Source organism: Mirounga leonina, unplaced genomic scaffold (genome assembly GCF_011800145.1).
Source record: "Mirounga leonina isolate KUSES-001 unplaced genomic scaffold, KU_Mleo_1.0 Mir_168, whole genome shotgun sequence".
NCBI lineage: Eukaryota > Metazoa > Chordata > Mammalia > Carnivora > Phocidae > Mirounga > Mirounga leonina.
In genome coordinates, this window is record NW_023270426.1 from 66,008,130 (window position 1) to 66,028,943 (window position 20,814).

Sequence of the window (20,814 nt, forward strand, 5' to 3'; positions counted from 1 at the left end):
CCTTGATGGCTCTTAATATTTTTATAGATTGAGAATAGCTGAGAAGAAGGCAAGTATTTGAGAAAGGCCTTTTATAGACGAAGAAGTGACAGAGCAATCTGCTCAGGCTAACTCTCTGGATGAGCAGGAAGAAGTAGATCTTTGACTGAATAAGTACACCTACCCTCTTTGGGCAGCATCACTGGACATATATATCTGAGGCACTGCTATTGCCTACGTTTTTTAATGTACTTGGTCTGGAAACATAGAAACTCAGAGACTGGGAAATGTAAAGTAATACTATGCAGAGATTAGTCTGAGATGGCTAAGAAAATCCCTACATTCTTTGTTTGCAATCACGAAAGACACCTGATTCTTTTTGTGAAATGCCTGCAGTTTTTAACCTAAGCCAGCTTTGTCCTAAACAAGGGCTAAAAACAGAGGGCATCATCTGACATAAAATTAAAAGACTTCTGTAGAAGTGACTTCTATAGTGTCTATATTAGTTTATTTATGAAGACACACCACCATTTGGGATTTAGTCCTACTCTGACATTTGTTGATTTTAATATCTATAACTGGTTTCTAGCAAGCTGCTTTCTATCCCATGTCTGAAAAAGAAAAATGAAAGGTTAGAAGGCCATTGTTTGTTTGATCAGTTTGTATGAGCCCAGCTGTTAGAACACTGAGTATGAATTTAGATAAGAGAAAAATTGGCCTCATCTGTCCAGGCTCTCCTATTGTGTTTTACCAATTACAGTTTATGGGGAAAAATCAGAAGGAGAAAATACTTGGCAGTAATGAAGCAGTTGACAATAGGAAAATGCACTGAGTGAAATTCTAAGAGCACCTTGGATTTCTAGCCTTTATTCATAAATTCTCTGTCCTGTTTCCTTTGCTTTTTTTTCTGTCTCTGATTGTTCTTAATTTCCCTTCCTCTTCTCCAATTACATAAAATAATAATAAAAACTATTTTTTCCCTAAGGGATGGCAGCAATGGCTAATTGTTATTAAAATTATACTTTTCCCATTTTAAATTTTCTCTGGGAATTGACACAGGTTTGAGTTAGTCCTAAGTTTCACTAGAGAGTTTTGTACAAAATATTCATATTAGGTTCTCTAGTAGAAAAAAGAATAGCATCAAATGACAGTATAACCATATAACCTCATTGAAGATAGATAAAAAAATATTCTGTTGCATCTGTGAAAAATATATATTTAATTGAAAAAAAAAAAACAGATGTATATAAATCCAAGCTGCTCTCTATCCCAATTTAAATTGAGTGGCCTTACTGAGGTGTTGACTCTGGCCCTGGGGAGTTCCTACTCCGAGTGCTGAGCCAGTTACAAATGTGTTTTCAGTCAAATACAATTACTGAAGAATGCAAACATAATGTTTGCCATCCAAGACCTTTGTAACATGAAACCCCAGATTAGCTTGCACTGAAGACCTTTTGAGTGAAGATCAGTCTGAAAAGATTTTGCGGGAAAGATGGTATAGCTAACCAGATAGAGGAATCTGACTCCGGATCTAGCTGGAGGCCCCTCCTCTTCACAAGTATCCACCGCAGCTATTACATGTTTGCCTCATTAAAGCGACAGAGGTGAGCCAAGATAAAGAGAAGAATATCATCTCTATCTTAACTGTAATATCAGTGTGAGGTTTACTATTTGGGGACAGAGGATTAGGCTCATTTTCCAAGGAGGGATTTATATAATAATCAACTTAATCTGTGTTTAATAAGATTTTTGTTCTTTTATGTTCACTGTAATGTGGAAGTAATTTCAGTATGTCTGGACAGAGGTCCCTCCTGACTCACATCTTAGTAAGGTACACATCGACAGAGCTCCAGGCAGCGTCACACAGAGGAGCACATCATTTCTGGCTGCATGTGGCTGACTGCATCAACAGATTGGATTTAAACGGTTAGAGCATTTCTTCCCTATCCTATAATGCCTGATACAGCTGGGTTTTATTAATTAATAGTGTACTAATCACCAAAAAATCAAAATCTTTTCAGAAATGCTCTGTGGTTTGTTTCCTACCTCGTAACACTTATACAGTATGAGCAAAGTTAATTTCCATATTATTAGAGCAATGAGAATGCTTGCCTTTGAAATCTGTACATGCACATAAAAATGTACATGTGTTTGCATACATATATATAAATAAGATGCTGTGATACAAAGGTGAATATCTCGGTAGATCCTGATGCTGAATTTGTTGAACTTTTTAAAATATGGAAATTACTGGAAGGATTATCATCAATACTTTAGGAATCCCATTAACAATGGTACTGCAGAATGAGTGCTCTGCTTTGGATGTCAGGAGATCTGAGATCTTGCCCAAGTCAAATATTGGTACTTTGAGATTGTGTAAGTCATTAAACTCTCTGAGCCTTTATTTTTACTGTGAAAATAAGAAAGTTGAGTTAGCTAATCTCTAAATTGTTCTCCAGGGTCAAAGGGCTGTGGTCATGACCAAAGAGATCCGCTAATGAACTTCCCTTACAGAAGTTTCCAAGTTGAAAGCAGAATCGGATTGCTTCTAGAAGAACAGTGTGCTACTGAAAGGAAGTTCTATTTAATACTGTAAGACTCAAGAGTGAAACTCGGTAAAATAAAAATTCACACTTATTGAGAGTTCATAATTTGTCAGCGTTTGTTGGACTTAGCAGAGATTTTCCTCTTTTATTCAAAACTATTTATATTCTTGAGGATACATGGCATAAAATCCATATTTCTAAATATATCTCCATCAAGTCTCAATAGCTTATTTAAAACTGCTCCAGTTACATGCTTCTGCATAATAAATTACCCCAAAACATAGCACCCTAAAACAACAATCATTTTATTATACTCCTAAGTCTGAGTGTCATAAACATGAGAGTAGTTCACCTCTGCCTCAGAGTTGAAGGGGTTCACTTGGGATAGCTCAAACAGCTGTGCACTAGCTGGGATTGCTGACTTGGGGTCATATGAGTATGGCCTCAGTTCTTGTAGTTGGCTGATGTCTCTCACTTCCTGGGCCTTGGATGATGCCTGTGCTGGCTGGAAGAGCCAAGAAGGCTTTTCTCCCGTGCCTGGTGACCTCATGGTTGTCCATGTGGGCCACTGGCTCACTCTGTGTAGCTAGGGTGGGCTGCTCACAGCATGGCAGTCTCAGGGTAATTGGGTATCCCACATGGTCACTGCCTTCCAAGAAGGAGAAAGCAGAAGCCACCAATGCTGTTAAAGATTAGGCTGGAACTGGATAATGCCACTTTTATCATACTCTACAGGTACAACCAGCTTCAGTGAGGAGAGAAAATATTTCCACCTCTGGGTGGTAGGGGTAGTCAAGAATTTGCAGCCATTTTTAATCTGCCACAGTAACCACTCCTGATGAATTATTTCCCTAGAAACAGAAGATTTGTTTAGATTTTGTCAGTTTTGTCAAATTTTGTCTCAATGTGGATATCTGTTTCTTTTTGGTTATAGGCAAGTTTAAATTTCCAGATTTTTCTAAAAGGGGCATTAAACCAGAATCAAGGTACAACTAATATTCAGAAGGCAACTCACAAGGCTTACTTGTTTTACAAAATTGCCTTCAACAGCTCAATGTAGGCATCAGAATGTAAAGGGCTTTCTGCATCAGAAACTAGTACTTTGACCTCTAATTTGAGGCCATCTCATTGGAAAAATTATAGAGCCTTACTGTTAATGGTTAAAGAAGTAATCTTGGAGAAACCCAGAGTATTAGTTTGCAGGTGATGTGATAAAAAGATACTACAAACTGGATGGCTTAAACATCAGAAATTTATTTTCTCATAATTCTGGAAGCTAAAAATCTGAAATCAAGATGTCAGTGGGATTAGTCTCTTCTAAGGGACATGAGGGAAGAATTTATTGCAGGCCTCTCTCTTTGGCTTATAGATAGCTGTCCTCTTTCTGTGTTATCACATTATTTTCCTTACATGTCTGTGTCAAAATTTCCTCTTCCTACAAGCATATACCAGTCATATTGGATTAGGGCCCACCCTAATGACCTCTTTTAATTTGATTATCTCTTTAACTTGATTATCTCTAAATACAGTCAATTCTGTACTGGTCCTGGGGGTGGGGGGCAGTTAGGATTTCAACATAAGAAATTTTAGGGGGACAGACAGAATTCAACTCACAATACCCGAATATACTGCACTATTTCTTCCAAGCTCCCATGTCTGTGCCTAGCACTTCAACCATAAACTGGCTATATATTATGAGAGAGAAAGACAGAGATGGGCAGACAGGGACACACACACACACACACACACACACACACACAGAATTTAAATCATTTGCCCTAGAAACAGACCTTACCAAACTGGAGCAAATCTTAACCAATCACTTTACCAGAACCTTTTGTTTCTAAAGCATTGCTATTTGTTATGAGAGAAAATTATCTTTTGTTTCTTTTCAGTCCGTCCTACCTAATTAAAATCAATATGACATGTTGCACTGTCTTATCTACATGAGCCACTTACAGTATATTGCCAGGTTTTTTTGTTTTTATTTTTGTTTTAATTTTATGGGCTTATTTGCCAAGGAATCATTTGTTTTCATATTACAAAGTGGCTCAGCTGTTCTTCATTGCACACAGAAAGTATTGCCTGACAAGTGATTGTCCAAAACTCACCAGGCCGTGCTTGTGCAGGGTCACAGAGGATGCTCATGGCATACACAGGCTGACTTACGTGCAGTAAGCTTGCCTTGCTATCTCACTGCCCAAACTCCCATAGTTCTTGACAAAGGGAAAAACCAGAATGACACAGAGAATCAAAGGATAATGGAACTGAAATGATGTTGAGCATCTTAATTAGAGACTTTGGCAGGATGTAATTATACATTTGTGTTGAATATTTTAATGAGGGGGATATGAGAATAATATTTGAAAGAGAAAGATGCTTTAGTGAGTCATCAGCAAAATCCGTTATTGTAAAGAATGTATAATAAATTGGACAAAGTTTTGTAAAATAACCTTCCTAATGCTTATCAGGTATTTTTTAAGTATATATTTTAATTCCAGTTAGTTAACATACAGTGTTATATTAATTTCAGGAGTACCATTTAGTGATTCAACACTCTATACATCACCCAGTGCTCATCACAAGTGCCCTCCTTAATCCCCATCACCTGTTTCACCCATCCCCCACCCACCTCCCCTCTGGTAACCATCAGTTTGTTCTCTGTAGTTAAGAGTCTGTTTCTTGGTTTGCCTCTCTCTTATTTTTTCCCTTTGCTTGTTTGTTTTGTTTCTTAAATTCAACGTATGAATGAAATCATGTGGTATCTTTATCTTTCTCTGACATATTTCGCAGAGCATTATACTTTCTAGCTCCATTCGTGTTGTTGCAAATGACAAGGTTTCATCCTTTTTTATGGCTGAATAATATTCCTCTGTGTGTGTGTGTGTGTGTGTGTAATACTCTTCTGTATCCATTCATCAATTGATGGATACTTGGGCAGCTTCTGTATCTTGGCTATTATAAATAATGTTGTTTAAACATAGGGATACTTGTGTCCCTTTGAATTTGTGTTTTTGTATTCTTTGGGTAAATACCTGGTAGTGGGATTACTGGATCATAAGGTAGTTCTATTTTTAATTTTTTGAGGAATCTCCATACTGTTTTCCACAGTGGCTGCATCAGTTTGCACTCCCACCAACAGCACAAGAGGGTTCCTTTTTCTCCACATCATCGCCAACTCCTTTGTTTCTTGTGTTGTTGAGTTTAGCCATTCTGACAGGTGTGAGGTGATATCTCATTGTAGTTCTGATTAGCATTTCCCCGATGATAAGTGATGTTGAGCATCTTTTCATGTGTCTTTTGGCCATCTGTATGTTTTCTTTGGAAAAATGTCTGTTTGTGTCTTCCACCCCGTTTTTAAATTGGATTATTCACATATGGGGTGTTAAGTTTTTATAAGTTCTTTATATATTTTTGGATACTAACCCTTTATCAGATAAGTCATTTACAAATATCTGTTTATCAGCTTCTTAATGTGAAAGAGTATGTTTCCAATTTATTGCAAACCCCTATAGCATTATTTACTTATTTAGAAGGAAAAAAATTAGATTATTTTTGTCATCTTTTGAGTTCTCCATTCCAAGATCTATCAATAGATTGTGAACTCAGTAGAAACCAAATGAATGTGCTTTTAACACATCCTATGTGCAGTGCTACATTTACTTAAATGAAGCTATTGTTCCAACATCAGTAGGATATCCATTTAAATTTTTTTCTTTATTGACAATGAGTTTTTCTCTTCATTCACATTATATACTTTAGGCCATCTGCAGGAAACAATACATATACTAAATAGATGCTAGATGAGGAGTGGAGGGTGATGCTCACTGGTTAAAGTGACTATTGAGTATGTATGTGACTCAACCTGAGCTTTGTGGCACTGCTCTAATATTGACCATCGGGCTAAGGTGTTTGAACATGGCTCTGATCTTAGTTTTCTGAGTGGTATTACTTTCCAATACAAGACATAATTTGCAATCAATATAATTTTAGAATACAAAATCTCTATAAGGTCATTGTAGGAGGATTAGAAAATAAAGTTTACTGGAAAAATACTCTAAATTTTATTATTTAATGAACAGCATGACTAATAAGCTATAAGTATTAAAAAGCCGCAAAGAAATAAATGTATTTTGGCAACCAGGTTTTCAACAGAAGGAGTCTACGAATTGAAAACTCCCTATCAGAGCAGGTTGGGTTTACAAAGCTTATAAATAATTTCAGAGCAAACTAGGCATAGACTGACACCCCAAAAAAGTTGCAGAATTAATCTCTCATAACAGTATTTGAAGACTGCTGTCACTGTCATTCCTTTAGCAAATAGTCACTGAGCTGTGACAAGCACAGTGCTTGGGGCCGTGAATAATGCACTGCTGTATAAGATAGACTCTGACATCAAGTCCGCGGTTTGTGTCACTTACTCGACAGGCATTTATTGAGAACTACCTATATGGTAGGCACTGTGCTAAGTATGCCCTGAGGATTAAATAGAAGATAAGATACAGTCTTGTCTGAAGGATTTACTGCTTCACCAGCCAATTTCTGGGAATTCAGCAGCTAAGTTTGTATTAACCCCAAGAAGACAATAGCTAATTAAATAGAAATTTTCTGCATTATTATTTCTCAGTCAGGTAACCCATATCTTATTTCCCACCTTCCTTCTATATTCTTATTACTTTGCCCAGCCTTTGTAATGGTATTCCTTTTGGATTCTGGGTTTTAGAACCTCTGATCATGTTTTGGTGTTTCCATACTGTGCTGAATTTTTTAACTACTTCTATATTTTGACTGGTTTTCTCAGCTATCTTCTGTAACTGGTTCTCAATTTATGCTTGCTTTGACCTCTCATCTGTTATGTCCTGGAACTACTGTCTGCTGCCTGAAAACTTGTTTTTTTCCCCCAGAAAGCCTCATTTTGGTGTTCCACATAGTTGCAGTACTAGTATGAGAAATATTCATTGTCTGATCTTGAGAAATGACTAAAATCTTTACTGAACATGTATTTTTAATTTTGATGCATTAAAATAAAAATGCCACTGTTTTTAGCATATTAAAGGAAGGGAAACTTGCATATGAAAATAGAGAAATTAATTTAATTCTACTAATAACTTTTCCTAGGTTTCTTGAAAATAAGCAGAAAAAGACTGGGAAAAGAGGCTTTATATGGAATTTAGTGGAATTTGAAGTCACCAGAAAATAAATTTGCCATCAGCATTTTTTTTTTCTTTTCAAATTTCCCATCATATGTTAGGCTGTTGTTTGTTAGCCACTGGAATGCTCCTGCATTCCCAGATACCCTGTTCATTCTTCTAAACATAAGAATTTAATTTGCATTTTGATACCAATTTCTCCAGCTAGAGTATTATTATGTACATATTTTTTCATATCAACCTTGCCTTGCCTTGTTGCAGCAGTAAAAAGCGTTGTATTTATTCTAGTCATATATATAGTGGCTTTCTATAATTAGATTAAATCTCCATTTCACAAATTTTTGAAAAGAAGTCTTAAAAAAAAAAACTTGATGGGAGAATTTGATAACAATGCCAAAATTGTATGGTTGATTTCTAAAGTGCTATGCTCTTCCATATTGAAATAATTTAAAAATCAAAATTGAGGTAACTTAGAATTGTGTTTCTGATTGCCTTAAAGGACTTGGTTGGGAAATTTTAAGAAAATTGTGTAGAGCTATTTTCTCTACTTGGAGAGAGCCTGGGTTTTTCAGATTTTGTCTATGAGATCTATATTTTCAACAAAATATCTTTCCCTAGGTCTGATTTTAAATAAAATTAATCAAACTACTTTAAAAAGGAGACAGTCAACTAAGAAATTATTTCTTTGGCCTGTATGATATTGAATTTTCAGTTTAACTGCTTTTCTAGTGTATACTCCCTTGCTCTACCCTTTCTGCTGTCACAATTTATATTAAACTGAGTTGATTATTCATTTTTTTAAAAATGACAGGTATATAAAATTTTAATTCAGTGTTAATGACAGTAGAGAAAGGACTGATTGTGCATTCATTTGAAAATGAGTTTACCATACTAAAACTTCAGAGTTATGATCTGGCTTTCTGGATCGCCTTGATTTTTACATTGAAGATTTTGTCAAGAGCAATCTCTGGGTTACTAGAACCATGCCTTCTTGGACAAACATAACTCTGTAAAACTATTAACAAAGCACCCAACTTTGATAGATGGTTCATTTATGCTCTGCTTTCATATGAACCTGTATTTCACTTGTACAGGAAATTATTTAGTCTCGGAAAAATTATAATATACTTTTGTTATGCCTTTAGGGATTCAATTAGTTCAATGATGTTTGAAAATACTAGTGATGGTAAGTAATGGGCTATAGACATTTGCAGCAAGCTTCTATATATCATAACATAGCATTTTGCTGCAACTGATTTGCCAAAGAACCTAAAGCTCATACAGGTCTATGCTATCTGCTTGAGGTAGAATTGTGAAGGGGAAGCAGGCACTGAGTCCACTATGCCAGGTATTGTTTTAGGCACTACCAAAACAGGGATAAACAAAACAGGTAACAATCTGTGCCTTCTAATGAGGGAAGACAGAAAAACTAAGATGGACAGAATGAATGAATGAATGAGTAAATGAACATTTAGTGTCAGTGATAAGTGCTAACAATACAAATATTGTAAGGGTGATCACTAGAGTGTATAGAAGTGACCTTAAAATTTCAAATAGAGTGACAAAAGAAGGCCATACTGAAAAAGTGATATTCCATTAAACAGTGAAAGAGGGTGAGAATCTGAGAAAAATGTTCCTGGCATAGAAAAGAGGAAATTCAAAGACTCTGGGGCAAGAATAAGTCTGTTACCTATAAAGAACAGTAAGATGCCAGTCTGATGAATTTATTAATCTCACAGATGCCAACTCCCCACTTGGAAAGTTAATTACAAGAAAATATCACTAATACTTCTTTGAAGTATGTAAAAAAAATGCTTTTGTGAGTATTCAGAGCCATCGATGCCAACTATTCACTTATTTCATCAATTTCACACGTAGATATACTTTTCTAAAGCATAAGGATGTTTGTATGTGATTATGTGCAAGCTATTTGGAAGGAGTTTTCTTATGACAGGAAAAATTCTGGAGGAGAATTGAAAGTTAAGACAGTTGAAGTGGGGCTCCTGGGTGGCTCAGTTGGTTAAGCAACTGCCTTCGGCTCAGGTCATGATCCTGGAGTCCGAGGATCGAGTCCCGCATCGGGCTCCCTGCTCAACAGAGTCTGCTTCTCCCTCTGACCCTAACCCCTCTCATGTGCTCTCTCTCATTCTCTCTCTCTCAAATAAATAAATAAAATCTTAAAAAAAAAAAAGACAGTTGAAGTGGATTTTACATAAACTATAGATCTGAGAATTTAACAATCAGAAGATGAAAAAAAAACCTCAGAGATAACATTAACATATTTTCACTGTTATTAATCTGGTTTTTGTAGGTCAGTGATATTTGAAGTATTTGACTCCGCAATATTTTCCCTATCTTGTTGCCCGTTTTGTTTATATCATAGTCTTCTATAAATTAGAGCTGAGAAGTCTGTCTCTACACACACACACACACAAACACACACACGCACAAACACATGTTAAATATATACAAATGTTAGTATTTGTGTGTGTGTGTACAGCATCAGATATATAAAAATAATTAAAATAGCTATTATTACTGAGTGCCAGGCACAATTCTATGTATTTTATATCTACTATATCATTTGTTCATCATAGTAGCCCCCCCTAAGTGATGCATTATTGTTATCCCTATTTTATAGAAGAAGAAACTAAAGCTCAAGATTATATGTTTTAGCTATGGTTATCTAGCTTATGAATGAGGGGCAGAATTTTCTTCTAAATAAGGGCTCAATGAGGGAATCAGGATGTATTTGGTAACTGCACCTAAAAAAAGTACAGTGGTTTGCTGTTATCAGAACCAAAATTGGAAAGGGAATGGGAAGGAGCATAGACACCTAAAAAACGCATCTAATCTGACCCAATTGTGCATAGTAATAGAGTTCTTTGGGAGAGATAGAAGATGAAGATTCTTGATCTTACAGACTCTATAGACAGTGAAAGATAATTCTTAGAACCAAGAATTATTAAGCTGATATATAGCCAGCTGATGAACCAATTACAATAGTTAAGGGACTGACAAACTTATAAACATACTTAGTATTTGTAATTTTTCATAATTTATCTTTAGTTGTATAAAATGTGCTATTTGAGGGCAAAATTTTTATTACAAAGCGACATCTAAAATGAGCTTTTAAATTTTGATTTTCATAGTGTTTCTAGAGTAGAAGTAAATTTTATTGTATTTTCTTCTATTTAAGCTAGCAGAAAATAATCTATTTACTAAAAAAAGCTGTGATGATATATTTTGCAAGAATATACTGAAACAAAAAACATTTTCAGGTTTTTAGACTAAGAAATTCACAAAGTTATTAATACTCATAGCCTTTGTTTTACAAACAAATCTCTCTCTCTGTGCCTGAATGTATTTTTTTCTTTGTTTTCATTTGTTATCTCATTCCAAATTTATTTACTGGAAGCAATATTTAATTTTTCATTTAAAAAGCCATATTCCTGCTTAGAAAAAAGTAAAAATTGTGTAAAATTGATTGGTATAGAATAGTCCCCTTCAACTGGCTGATGACTAGCTGCATACCCAAAGGGCAGTTATGAATTTTAAGTAATCAAATACTGGTTTTAAAATGAAACAAGAACACAATTATGCAAAGTAATTTTCTCAAAATATAATTGGTAATGCATGGTGTACAGGTACAAAAGAATACATTGGGCCCAAGGTACTATATATCATCTTTAATCAACTATCTCAGATTTGGTTAGGGACTGCTATTCACTAGGGTATATTGTAATCTCAGGGCCTCCTTCCACATTATCACACCAATGAGACAGTTATATCAGATTCATCCAAGGTGAATGAGAAATTCTAATCCTCATGACTTTTAGATAATTTAGGGTGTTAGAAGAACTTGGGCTGTTATAAGAAAGATGATTACTTTGTATTGTGTTGGGAGGAACTCATTGATTGTTCACTGCCAGTTTCTTCTAGGCTAAGTTTATTTTTTATACTCATGCTCTTTTCAGGAATAATTCCAAGCATATTTTTACAGTAAACTAGGAGAAAACCAAGAAAACCTCCCATGCTTGCAAGTTAACCAGCCATCTAAATTGCTGCAAAGGCGAGGGACTCAATGTAAATTAAAACCAGAGTGGGTATTGTGGAAGAAGGGCCAAGTCTTTTGAATAGCAGAGATTAGCAAGACTGCTTATGGGAAAATTGTTCATTGCAGGCCCTCCTTTAAAATAATTTAATTTTAAACTAAGAATTGGTAATTTATATTTCCACCTTTGAACTGGCTAGTTAAACATTTTTTATATGCTTGGTCTTCATCCATGGAGAGTTTTAAATTTGATAATTAAGTCCCATTTCTTTCTAGCTTTTTAACCAGAGCTAGTAATATTTCGGTTGTTGTTGTTTCTTTGAAGTGGAGAAATATTGTTGCTCAAGACAAAAGATAGGTCAAGTTTTGATTCTCCATGTTCTTCTTTCCCTTCTTAGTTTGCCAACAGCTAGCTATACGGGACATTTTTATTATTTTATTCTGATTGTACAAAACATTTTTGTTACCAACTGATAGTTTTACTCAATATTATCATAGGAAAGCTTATAGAGTCTGTATATTTTAGCCTTTTCATATAAGTAGGTGCACTGTGAAACTTCTTTTTTGAAACACTTAGAAGATGTGGGGAACATTTTGTAATAAGTAAAGCACAATTATAAACTTATATGGTGTCATAGAAGAATTTGAAAAAAATCTAAATGATAGGGTATCTTTTTCCTCATACTTGCTTCACTAAACTATGTAAATTCCATATTATCTAGGGCTTGCTAGATTTGTTACAACATGATATCTCAGGTCTACTTACTTTCATTTAAACATCGAGGATAGATTTAAACAGCTTTGGTATCAAAATAAACATGTGAATGTTTCTAGTTGTGGTTTGAATTAGGAATCAAATATAATGTGTTGGAATTGATATTATAAATTTATTATAATGTTACTCAGTACTTTTTCTGCAAATATATTGTCATCAGGCTGTTTATGAAGAAAAAACACTGTTTACAAAAGTAATGTGAAATTAATTTGAGAAAGGAGTTGAAACCAAACAAAAAATAGGCATTATCAGTTTACTGAAGAACAAACCATTGGTTATGGCTGTGAAGTTATTGTTCACAAATATGGTTCAATGTGGCCCTATAACTTTTAGACATCATCTCCTACTGTTCTTTTATCTTTTTTTTTTAATTTTATTTTATGATGTTATGTAAGTCACCATACAATACATCACCGGTTTTCGATGCAGTGATCCACGATTCATTGTTTTCATACAACACACAGTGCTCCATGCAGTATGTGTCCTCCTTAACACCCATCACCGGGATAACCCATCTCCGCACCCTCCTCCCCTCTAAAACCCTCAGTTTGTTTCTCAGAGTCCATAGTCTCTCATGGTTCATCTCTCCCTCCGATTTCCTCCCCTTCATTTTCCCCTTCCTTCTCCTAATGCCCTCCATCCTATTCCTTATGTTCCACAAATAAGTGGAACCATATGATAATTGACTTTCTCTGCTTGACTTATTTCACTTAGCATTATCTCCTCCAGTCCCATCCATGTGGATGTAAAAGGTGGGTATTCACCCTTTCTGATGGCTGAGTAATATTCCATTGTATATATGGACCACATCTTCTTTATCCATTCATCTGTTGAAGGGCATCTTGGCTCTTTCCACAGTTTGGCTATTGCGGACATTGCTGCTATGAACATTGGGGTGCATATGGCCCTTCTTTTCACTACATCTGTGTCTTTGGGGTAAATACCCAGGAGTGCAATTGCTGGGTCATAGGGTAGCTCTATTTTTAAATTTTTGAGGAACCTCCACACTGTTTTCCAAAGTGGCTGTACCAACTTGCATTCCCACCAACAATGTAAGAGGGTTCCCCTTTCTCCACAACCTCTCCAACATTTGTTGTTTCTTGCCTTGTCAATTTTTGCCATTCTAACTGGTGTAAGGTGGTATCTCAATGTGGTATTGATTTGAATTTCCCTGATGGCTAATAATGAATATTGTTTCATGTGTCTGTTCGCTATTTGTATGTTCTTTGGACAAGTGTCTGTTCATGTCTTCTGCCCATTTTCTGACTTGATTGTTTTTTGGGTGTTGAGTTTGAGAAGTTCTTTATAGATCTTGGATACCAGCCCTTCATTGGTAGTGTCATTTGCAAATATCTTCTCCCATTCTGTGGGTTGCCTCTTTGTTTTGTTGACTGTTTCCTTTGCTGTGCAGAAGCTTTTTATCTTGATGAAGTCCCAAAAGTTCATTTTTGCTTTTGTTTAGCCTTTGGAGATGTATCTTGAAAGAAGTTACTGTGGCCCATGTCAAAGAGGTTACTGCCTATGTTCTCCTCTAGGATTTTGATGGATTCCTGTCTCACATTGAGGTCTTCCATCCATTTTGAGATTATCTTTGTGTGTGGTGTTAGAGAATGGTCGAGTTTCATTCTTCTGTATATAGATGCCCAATTTTCCCAGCACCATTTATTGAAGAGACTGTCTTTTTTCCATTGCATATTTTTTCCTGCTTTGTCGAAGATTCTTTGACCATAGAGTTGAGAGTCCATATCTGGGCTCTCTATTCTGTTCCATTGGTCTCTATGTTTGTTTTTGTGCCAGTACCATGCTGTCTTGGTGATCACTGCTTTGTAATATAGCTTGAAATCAGGCAACATGATGCCCCCAGCTTTGCTTTTCTTTTTCAACATTTCCTTGGCGATTCAGGTCTTTTCTGATTCCATACAAATTTTAGGATTGTTTGTTCCAGCACTTTGAAAAATGTCATTGGGATTTTGATCAAGATGGCATTGAAGGTATAGATTGCTCTGGGTAGCCTAGACATTTTAACAATGTTTATTCTTCCGATCCAGAGCATGGAATATTTTTCCATCTTTTGGTGTCTTCTTCAATTTCTTTCATGACTGTTCTGTAGTTCCTAGAGTATAAATCCTTTACCTCTTTGGTTAGGTTTATTCCGAGGTATCTTATGGTTTTTGGTGCTATTGTAAATGGAATTGATTCTCTAATTTCTCTATCAACAATTGCATTGATAGTGTATAAGAAAGCAACTGATTTCTGTGCATTGATTTTGTATCCTGCCATATTACTGAATTGCTGTTTGAATTATAGTAATTTGGGGGTGGTGTCTTTTGGGTTTTCCACGTAAAGTATCATGCCATCTGTGAAGAGAGAGAGTTCGACTTCTTTTTTGTCAATTTGAATACCTTTTATTTCTTTTTGTTGTCTGATTGCTGTTGCTACGACTCTTTTGAACAATAGCGGTGAGAGTGGGCATCCTTGACATGTTCCTGATCTTAAGGGAAAGGCTCTCATCTTTTCCCCATTGAGGATGATATTCACTGTGGGTTTTTCATAGATGGAATTTATGATCTTGAGGAATGTTCCCTCTCTCCCTATACTCTGAAGAGTTTTAATCAGGAAAGGATATTGTATTTTGTCAAATGCTTTTTCTGCATCAATTGAGAGGACCCTATGATTCTTCTCTCTCCTCTTATTAATGTGTTCTGTCACATTGATTGATTTGCGAATGTTGAACCACCCTTGCATCCGGGGATAAATAAACCACTTGGTCATGGTGGATGATCCTTTTAATGTATTCTTGGATCCTGTTAGCTAGGATTTTGTTGAGGATTTTGGAATCCATATTCATCAGGGATATTGGTCTGAAATTCTCCTTTTTGATGGGGTCTTTGCCTGGTTTGGGGATTAAGGTAATGCTGGCCTCATAGAATGAGTCTGGAAGCTTTCTTTCTGTTTCTATTTTTTGAAACAGCTTCAGGAGAATTGGTATTATTTCTTCTTTGAATGTTTGGTAGAATTCCCCAGGGAATCCATCACGCCCTGGACTCTTGTTTTTTTGGGAGGTTTTTGATCACTGCTTCAATCTCGTTACTGGTTATTGGCCTATTAAGGTTGTCAACTTCTTCCTGTTTCAGTCTTGGCAGTTTGTAGGTTTCCAGGAAGGCATCCATGTCATCCAGATTGCTCAGTTTCTTGGCATATAGTTGTTCATAATAATTTCTGATAATTGTTTCTATTTCCTTGGTGTTAGTCATGATCTCTCCCCTTTCATTCATAGTTTTATTAATTTGGGTCCTATCTATCTCTTTTCTTTTGGATAAGTCTGGCAAGTGGTTTATCGATCTTATTCTTTCAAAGAACCAGCTTCTAGTTTCATTGATCTGATCTACTGTGTTTCCGGTTTCTAATTTCATTGATCTCTGTTCTAATCTTAATTATTTCTCTTCTAATGTGTGGCTTAGGCATCATCTTTTGCTTTTTCTCTAGTTCTTTAAGGTATAGAATTAGTTGGTGAATTCGAGATTTTTCTATTTTTTTGAGTGAGGCTTGGATGGCTATGTATTTCCCTCTTAGGACTGCCTTTGCAGTATCCCATAGGCTTTGGACTGATGTGTTTTCGTTCTCATTGGTTTACATGAATTATTTAAGTTCTTCTTTGATTTCCTGGATTGACCCAAACATTCTTGAGCAGGGTGGTCTTTAGCTTCCAAGTGTTTGAATTTCTTCCAAATTTTTTCTTGTGATTGAGTTCCAGTTTTAAAGCATTATGGTTCTGAGAAGATGCAGGGAATAATCTCAATCTTTTGGTATCAGTTGAGACCTGATTTGTGACCCTGTATGTGGTCTATTCTGGAGAAAGTTCCATGTGTGCTCGAGAAGAATGAGTATCCTGTTGTTTTAGGGTGGAATGTTCTGTATATATCTATGAGGTCCATCTGGTCCAGTGTGTCATTCAAAGTTCTTGTTTCTTTGTTGATTTTCTGCTTAGATGATCTGTCTATTGCGGAGAGTGGAGTATTGTGGTTTCCTACAATTAACGTATTGTTATCAATATGACTCTTTATTTTGGTTAACAGTTGGCTTATGTAGATGGCTGCTCCCACATTGGGGACATAGATATTTACAATTGTTAGATCTTCTTGTTGGATAGACCCTTTAAGAATGATATAGTGTCCTTCTGTGTCTCTAACTACAGTCTTTAACTTAAAATCTGCTTTGTCTGATATAAGAATTGCTATCCCAGCTTTCTTTTGAGGTCCACTGGCATTGAAGATGGATCTCCATCCCTTCACTTTCAGTCTGGATGTATATTTACATTCAAAATGAGTCTCTTGTAGGCAGCATATGGATGGGTCCTGTCTTTTTATCCAACCTGCAACCTTGTGCCGTTTTATGGGAGCATTTAGGCTATTCACATTGAGAATGATTATTGAAAGAAACAAATTTATTGTCATCATGTTGCCTGTGAAGACATTGTTTCTATAGGTTGTCCCTGTAAATTTCTGTTCTATATCACTCTTGGGGTCTTTCTCCTTTTATAGAACCCTCCCTTAATATTTCTTGCAGGGCCGGTTTAGTGGTCACATATTCTTTCAGTTTCTGCTGGTCTTGGAAGCTCTGTATCTCTCCATCCATTCTAAATGACAGCCTTGCTGGATAAAGTATTCTTGGCTGCATGTTCTTCTCGTTTAGTATCCTGAATATGTCTTGCCAGCCCTTTCTGGCTGGCGAGGTCTCTGTGGATAGGTCTGACATTATTCTGATGTTCCTCCCTCTGTATGTAAGGAATCTCTTCCCCCTAACTGCCCTTAAGATGGTTTCCTTGGTTCTAAGATTTGAGAGTTTTACTATTAAATGTTGGGGTGTTGGCCTGTTTTCCTTGATCTTGGGAGGGGTCCTCTCTGCCTCTAGGACACGAATGTTTGTTTCATTCCCCAGATTAGGGAAATTCTCGGGTACGATTTGCTCAAATATATCTTCTAGTCCTCTCTCTCTCTCCACTCTCTCGGGGATCCCAATAATTCTGATATTGGAATGTTTCATGGTGTCACTTATTTCTCTGATTCTATTTTCATGGGTTCTAAGTTGTTTTTCCCTGGCCTCTTCTTTTCCCTTTTTGTCTATTAATTGGTCTTCTAGGTCACTAATTCTTCTGTCTCGCTTACCCTAGCTGTTAGATTATCTAGATTAGATTGGATCTCATTGATAGCATTTTTAAGTTCTGTCAATTCAGCTTTCATTTCTGCCCTTAGAGACTCTATGTTGCCATTAATCAATTTCTCCATTCTAGCTATTGTGTTCACAGTTGCTAGCTTGAATTCCATCTCTGACATCTTGATTATATCTGAATCCATTTGTAAATCTGTGGCATAAGTCATAGTCTCTGAGTCTTTCCTATTTTGGGGTTCCTCCTCCTAGTCATTCAGTTGAAGGGTGGTTGAGGGAATGTATAGAGTTCAAATTATTGACCACAACCCAAGCAAGATGCACCTGTTTTCTAGGGACCTTAAGGTTGCTGGCTTCTTGTTTTCCCAGGCTGTCTTCTGGGGGAGGGGCCTGCCTCACTGTTACTCAGGCAATCCCGTTTGGGCAGAATTGCCCTGGCCCCTGTGGTGGGGGATGGGCTCAGTGAAAACCAGTTTTTTGGGGCTTTTGTTCTCTGGCAGCTTTCCCTGGTGGCTTTCTGCATCTCTTCTGAGAGTCAGAGCAGAAGAGACCATTTCCAACCCTCAGCTTCAGAGCAGAGAGACTGCAGTCTGTTCTTCAGTGAGCTATCCAGGCCACAATCTCTCCATTTCTGTCTGTGCTGCTCTAAACTGCAGCCTCCTGGGTTGTGCGCCCCTCAGCAGTGCTCCCAGTCCTCCCCTCCAGGTCGGGGCATGTCTCTGCCCTTTGTGCTTCTAAAAATGCCAGCCGCCCCCAGTTCACATGCATGGCCCTGCCACTCCAGTTTAAGTCCAGGGGACTGCCCTAAAGTCCTTTCCCCATCGCTCGCTACCAGTCTGCAAGTCTGTGTCCTGTCCCCTGCGCAGGAGGCTATCGCTCACCGGTGGTGTATGGTCCCAATGGCTGGGCTTCCCCCCCCCTCTGTATCCTCCAATATCTGCCTTGGGAATCACAGCTCCCTGCCTCGTACCTCAAAACCAACCACCTGTGATACTCTGTTTGTAGAGATCCAGATCTTTCTTCTTACATCTCAGGGTGATTTCGTGAGTGTCCAGCTCACTTCCAGGGACCAGTTGGAATAGGGTCCCCTACCTCTGCCATCTTCCCCCCCACACCATTCCTTTTATCTTAAATACTCTTCTATTCTGCATGTACACAGTGCTCTTGTCTAGTGCATACAGAGACTTTATGTATGCTATTTGTTTACCTTGGGACACCTTTTCTCACTTCTCTTTTCCAAATGAAATACTCTTTTGATACCTTATCTTCATATTTTCTTAATGCTTGGGAGCTTCCTATAGATGTTTCATAGCTGTCAGGCTGTCTTGCAATTATATGCCCTAACTTCTCTCCCATTCTTCCTTTTATCTTGCTTCTCTTCATTTATAAATTCCCTTTATCTTGCTTTTCTTCATTTATAAATTGTTCAGGAGCATATCAGATATTTAATGAGTGACCAATGAGTGCTAATATGTCTAAACTAAAAATGACTAGTCTCTAATAATAAAACAATGTAGTTAACCGTATAAGTTTTGAATTCTGAAGCTCTTTTAAAGTTGTCTGCTCCTATAGAGTCTTGTTCTGATGATTATTTATATATAATATACCAATCATGACTTTTATCAAATGTAAAATTATTTGAACTCACATAGAAACTCTAGATCAAGTCAAGAAAATGGCTCTGCATATGATCTAAGAATTCCTCTTTTGTTTTAGCATGGAAAGCTATATACAGTTATATAGAAAAGCTGCAAGCTAAACAACCTTCAGGAGCCATAAATAGGCTCATGGATGATATATTGGGTTAAATAATGCCCCTCCCCCCAATTTCATGTTAACCTGGAGCCTGTGAATGTGACCTTATTTAGAAGTAAAGTTTTTGTATATATAACTGAGTTAAGATGTGGTCACACTGGATTTGGTGGTCCTTAATTTCAATATGGCTAGTGTCCTTATAATAAGAGGAAAATTTGGACAAAGGTACATAGACATACAGGGGAGAAAGCCATATGAAGATGGAGACAGAGATTAGAGTGATACATACACAAGATAAGTAATGCCATAGATTGCTAGCAACCAACAGAAACTAGAAGAGGTAAGGAAGGATTCTTACAGCCTTTGCAGGAAGTTTGGCCATGTTGACATTTTGATTTCAGACTTCTAGCCTCCAGAGTTGTGAGAGAATAAATTTCTGTTGTTTTAATTCATCCAGTTTGTAGTACTTTGCTTTGACAGCCCTAGGAAACTAATAGATAGCCTATGCTTACTGATAAAGAAATGTTGTTTAGATCAGCTTAACACTTAATAAGTTTGTATGATAGATGTAATGGTGGACATGAGGAATATATTCTTGAAAACTTCCAAAAAGTATGAAAACAATGGACATATCAACAGAAATGTCAGTGTCACATGTGGAAGATACTATTGGTTACCCATCCATCAGCTATTTACTCTTTCTGCCTTTGAATGTATTTGAATAAGCAATGAGGTTTGGCACTATGGCAGCCATCCCAAGAGCAAGAGAATTACAGAAAAACTTACCCTGATACCTGACATTACTAAGCCACCAGTTGAACCTGAAACATCTTCTCGCCAATCATCTTATTATGGGAGATAATAAACTCTCTTGAATGAACCATATTTAGTTGGATTCTTTGATAACCACAGCTCAAATATTTTAATGAATACATTGAAATGTGTTCAAGAGTTTTGGAAATATATATATAAATAAAGGAGATCTTGTCCCAAATTGGAGAATCAGGCAAGGTTTCAGTAAGGATGGAAAGATGAGTAGAAGTTAACTGGATCAAGAAATGTGACACTCTCCTCCTAGGAAAAAATAATAGATGATAAAAACAGAAACCTGTTACAAATCATGGTGGCCAGCCATAAGTATTTTGACATTACTGTAATATAAATGTAGAAGTAGGCTGAATTGGGGAGTCTCAAGTCATGAAAACTTTTATATGCCCTAATAAGATCATTGAACCTTATTCTATAAGCAATGGGAACCTACTGGAATGTTTTAAGCAGAGTGTTTTGAGTTTAATTAACTTAGAGTTGGATACTTCTGTTTATATTGTACACTTTAAATTTAGATTACAAGGTTAGAATCATAGTAACAATCTCTGTAATAGTTCAGGC